The following is a 6,017-nucleotide window of genomic DNA, read 5'->3' on the forward strand; positions in this document are numbered from 1 at the left end:
TATCGCCAATAGCTACTGCTGAACATCAACAATTTGTTATACTTTGCATACAAACATGTCAACATCATATGCAGACATATTTCATTTGTCCTACATTGTAAAAAGTCCATCTTATTAAGTCGTTTATGTTTATACTTCTCCTTAAAACCTAATTTTCTTAAGTAAAATGACAAATATTGGCCCCTGCAGTAAGAATGCTTCGGGCAATTTCCAATACCAACTTGTTTCACTGAATTTTGTAGAACTGTCAGTACCTTCATACAAGAAATAATAAGATAGCCTGTTGTGTTAGAAAACAAAAGATGATACTTTCAGTTTATATTTTTCAATTGTATTTTCAGAAAACAACTTAAACTAAGTTGATTCCCACCAGAAACAGACTAAAAATCTTAAGATTAGAATGTTCAACATAGATAGTCAAGCCAATTTTTAATACTGGTCATGGCTGGCATGTATTCTGTTATATACTGAGTAGTTAGGCCTCTATTTAGTAGTTTACATAGCAGGGAGGCCTGCCACTCCTTTACTGTTTCTGATGGCATGCAATCGTGCAAAAGATTCCCAGACATCATCCCATGCATATACTGGACAAAACAAAATGACATTGCATGTAATGTGTGCACAACAGTGTAGAATATGTCATTTAATGAAGCATGGTCGAACATGCAGGCCAACCAGTTTCAAATGGGAGCGGGTTTGTCTCAGATTTTGTTCTTTTGTTTTAAGCACTTGGTTAAGGACTGGTGTTATACAGAAAAAGTGACTGTGACTTCAGTGTTTTTAATTGCATTTAATCAAATCCAAGACCTTTCTCTAATTTTAACCAGCGTGCTTTGCTGCCCAAACCAATCGTCCAACAGGACTTCTGGCTGTGAACCCAGTCTAGGGTTTGCTGTCACTCTCTTGGCATCTATGCAGCCTTCATTTATTCAGAAATTAAATAAATAATTGCATCTTACCCAGAGTCCTAGTAACCAGCTACTGTAAAATGTCTACACTGAATTAGCTGTTTGTGAATTAGTTTTGTGATATTTTAATTAAACAAAAGTTTGTGTATGTGAAGTGTGTATTTGTAGGATACAGTATGTATCGTATAAGCATAATATACCTTTTAAAGCTAGATTTGGACACCGCCCCTTTATGAAAGAGGACCTTATAACTGGCTCAAATAGCATTTGCCTTATCATTTCAGTTTTTAATTCTGTATTGCTCTCTAAACTGAAGTGTGATAAATCAAATTAGCAAGCACTAATTTCCACATAGGCCTCTGAGAGTCTGAGGCTCCTGGGCAGTTGCTTGCTTTTCCTAGTTGGTAATCCAGCCTTGGATGGGAAGAGACTTTGTTTTTTTAAATGCAGAAAATGTCATATTTACAGGTATCAGTTTACATTTTGCCACCTAAGCCAGTTCCTTTCACTGATAAAGACATGAGATGTGATTGAAAGCTCTTAAAATTCTGGTGAGTTGAGACTATTTTGTCACACCAGTTGTGTTGTCTAAGAGTAAAATTTGCACATCCAAGGGCCAAATAAGAATTGTGTTTGTTCATGGGCACAGAAGCTGATGTGCACGTGTGTGTCTGCTGCCCCATGCTAGCAGAGGCAGGACAAAGCGACTGAAACCTGTGCAGATGCTGAGTGTGTGTTTCTGGGTTAGGGATAAATATATAGGATCCTTTTTGTCATGGAACAGACGGGGTGGGGAGGTGAGCAGAAAAGAAAAGACAGGAGAGGCTGTGCCTTAATAAATCCCCAGCAGTCTCATTGCTACAATATTGCAGTGGCCTGGCACTGTCACTATAACTCAGCCAGCAGGGCTGATGGGATCCTGCTCTGAATGGCCCAGATAGCCTTCACAAGCCCAGCATGGCATGTGGTGGCAGAGCAGGCCTGATAAATCACCAGGGACCGGCTGGCTTCCATTGTAGCTGTAATAAAGCACAATCTGCCTTATGGTATACTAAGGGGCCCATAATTCAGGATTAACTCGAGTCCCTCCTCCTTGATCAAAAATATTTATTTTGATTAAAATGATTATTATTGTTGTTGTTTTAGAATGGCCAGTTTCAAATGGGAGCGGTTTGTCTCACATGCCTGAATGATCCGGCATGTCAACGCTACAACATCAGTGTTCTAGCCCATTTGTTCTGAATCACATACTGTGTGGTTTACAACAACACTAACGTTTCTCAAAACTATGACAATCTTTTTATGTTTTTGGTTGTGTACCTACCTACCAGTCATCCACATCTACTCCTTTTATGATTATCATTACACGGCTTCACTGACACTTACATTAAGATTAGTACAGGAATAACAAATCACTAAAGAATGAGTTAAAAGTTTGCACATTACAGTATAATACTTCTGACAAACAGCTTCTATAAGCTGATTTCCATTGCAAGATGAGTGCAAAACATGACTGCCTGGAAGGTCTGAAGTTCTTAGAATGTTTTGGAAGACGATCATCAGGAATGTACAGTATGGCTCAGTATTAATACATATGTACAGTTATGTATATGGAATATGTACAGTATTAAATGTATTAAAATGGGCAAAACAAGCAATCGTTAACTAAAAACATCAAGTACAACAAAGGTCTTTCCCTGAACTGGAGCTGATTTGAAAACTTGGGGGGGGGGAAGGTCCCTTTAAACTTGTAGTAGGATACTGCATCTTTGACTGCAGTTCAGAATGGGAGTGATGCAAGAAGAGGACGCTTTATGAATTTGATGTTATTTTACTGCTTTAACCAGCACAATGCTGCAAGCTAGCAACCAGAGATGTGAAGACTGCTGCAGTAAAGGTTTTCACAAGCACTATGAATTAAAATATTTTGGCCTGACAATAATTAACACAACCAAAATATCTAAAAAAAAAAAGTTTCATTTCTGTAGTAAATGAGGTTCATGCAGGAAACAGATGGAGTCACTACCAGAGCTTAAATCACTTTCAGTATGTGTATTTCATTAGCCTGATTAAACCAAAGTAACTGAAATAGCATTTCATTTCACTTCACTTTTCATCCTGGCATCAACTCTGTTTGGATGGAGTGTTATTTCAGTCTTGGTTCATTCTGCCCAATCGGCAAGTGATGTATCCATCCTGCCAACTAAATCTACAGTCAACCTGGAAGCTGCCGTAGTGTTTGCTTGGAGCAGTGCTTGTCATGACAGTCAAAGAAATGTAATACGTGCAAAGACTTGCCATTTCTGTCACTCGACTTTTAATAACTTGTACACCTTGTACACCATAGCATCAGTTGTGTTACCGTTTGTGTGGCTTTTTTTTTATCACCATGTGGATGTAACCGGATAGCAAGTTGGGTGGCTGTGGCTCATGAGGTAGGGCAGTCGTCTCCTGACCAGCAAGTTGGTGGTTCGACTCCCGATCTCCCCGCATGCCTAAGTGTCCCTGAGCAAGACACTGAACCCCGAATTGCTCCTGGTGGCTTGACTAGCGCCGGTGCATGGCAGCTTGTCGTCATCAGTGTGTGAATGTTGTGTGTGAATGGGTGAATGGTGTATCATCTCTGTAAAGCGCTTTGGCCAGTGCAACACACTGTGAGAAAGCGCTATATAAAATACAGTCCATTTACCATTTACCAAGTTAGGTAAGAAGATGACACCTCAACTCTTTAGCTGACAACAACCCATGTTCAAGGACAACATCACTGACTGGGCGGCAATTAAAAGGTCAGGACCCATGCTATTTTATAACTGGATGTACTTTTTATATGGCATTTATTACAATGTTTTGTTAGGTGAATTAATTTACCTCTGTAGCTTTGGATGGCCTTCTGATGTTTGAATCAGACATATTTAAATAATGCCTTTAAGCCTCCATGTTTAGAATTTGAATATATTTACCACTTACATACTAAGCAGTGCTACTGTAGCATTTAAAGCAGGCATAGTAATGGACACCAATGCATCCTGAGGTCACCGAGATGACTGGGCTGAAATTAACAGCCTCTTTTAAAGGCGTTGTGTGGAGTGGTCCTGTATGTGCTCACAAACTGCAACACTTTGAGGAGGCTGTAGAATTGGAAAAACCACAACTGGTTCTAAAGAAAAACACTGATACCAAAGATTTGGAGCCCTTAGTAAACTTTTTTACATTCACTGGAACTATTTAAAGAATTCTTTGTTTTTACAGTTTATGTGGATGGAGACTATGGTATGATTTATGGTCAGAAAAGGAATAGTTAGGTTTAGCCAACCAAAGTCTGTTTAGACAAGTTATTTTTTATGATCAATGTCAATGATCAGTATTTGTTTTTGGTTAGTTTCTTTACAGTAAAGTAACATCAGCTGCGATATGCTATAAAGGCCCATTATGTGATAGAGTGGCACTGAGCAGAAGTCGTGAAGTGTGGTCATCTAGTTTGAAGTGTATTCCAAAGGTAAATACCGGGTTTGGTTTCATAGAGCAGTGCAGGAGTAAACAGAAAACCTAGCAGAATGGTGTTTAAAGCTATGGTGAATGGTGTCAGAATCAATATAATAAAATTCAAGATGCTGTTCGGTGCTTTGCTTATGCTGTGGAATGTGCTCCAAGTCATTAACTTAGCGGAGAAGTATGAGTTGCATTGCATTTCAAGGCCACTATACAGCATCCTTGAAGCGCAGACTGAGCTGCTGAGTTGTGCCCAGTGGCACTGGCAGCCGTAATCCTGTAAACACTTTGTGTACATTTTTTAGGCCTAATGATTTTGCTCATTTTTTGTGTCTGGAGGTTACTGCACGATCAGCATATATAGTAGTAGGCCTGTAGAAATATAGTTTCAAATTTGAGACCAAAGGACCATCTAATATTATATCACACAGCCCTAGAGCAGGTCATATCATTTCTACTCCCCAACGTGAGCCTGCACAGCCTGGTGTGAGTAACAGCACACACACTGACTTTACCTGTTGTCAGTAATACCTGTAACGTCACTGGGACATGTGCAGGGCATCACAGCTCATGAGCTGCATTTGTGTTTTATTTTGTGGGCTAATTATTGTGTGTGGATTTAAGCATCTGATCAGTGATTCTCATGGATCGGCTGGAGCGCACCTCCTAGGAGCAATGCTGGTCACTGTGTGGGAGGTTGGTATGGGAGGTGATGATGACCGAGATGGGCTGCTGAACTGAACGGGCTACAGAGATGCTGCTTGAAGTCCATTTGTGTGCTGCCCTCACTCCAAGCTGTGCAGGGCTCACAGTATAATCACAAAATACAGTGTCATAACAAGAAAATACAGTACATTGTATGAACGAGAAACATGGTGTTTTAGTGTGAAAGTATCTTGTAAAAACCAGCAAAGTATCTTGTTAAAGAAAGAAAAGTTTGTCTTTATAATGAGATACTTAGCAGCTTTTTTTCCACATGTTTGTACTAAATATAATCCACTGCCCAGAATACAACTATTCTCAAGAGTGATGTCAACACAGCCAAAGCCTACAACATTACAAAAAAGGAACAAAGAGAACATTTCTTACTTCTTAGGCCAACACCTGCTCTCTTTCCCCTTTTCAGCCCCAGATCATCTCTCATTGCAAGAGTATAATCAGGAGGTCAAGTTGTTAATTTCCCAAGCACACCTTTTGGAGCTCATTCAGCACTGTGGGAGAAAATTATAGGGTTGTCTCTTCCTAATAGCTTACCATTGGGCTGCAAAGAGGAGGCGCAAGAGATAAAGACAAGTGAGAGGAAGAGGATGATTGCCCAGCTGAGCGACGCTGGCGTCCGGTGGCGTGAATATGTTCAACTGGCTCGGCTCCATTGCCGATTGTGAGGGCAGATGTTGCTGCAAGGCCTCAGGCGTGACCGTGATGCAGTGGCAGCAAGTTTGCCATGGCTGCTGCCCAGCCAGCTGTCATCTTAAGTGTCACTCCACATCCACGGCAAGGGATAGGAGTCAAACCGGGCTTGAGCATAAAGGCCAAGAGTGTGTTTCATGCCATGTGTGGCCACAAAAGGCCCAGCGGCCTGCAGTCATGGCCACGGCTGGCCGTGCTCTTCCGCGGGAT

The sequence above is a fragment of the Monopterus albus genome, unplaced genomic scaffold, assembly GCF_001952655.1.
Source record: "Monopterus albus unplaced genomic scaffold, M_albus_1.0 scaffold259.1, whole genome shotgun sequence".
Taxonomy (NCBI): domain Eukaryota; kingdom Metazoa; phylum Chordata; class Actinopteri; order Synbranchiformes; family Synbranchidae; genus Monopterus; species Monopterus albus.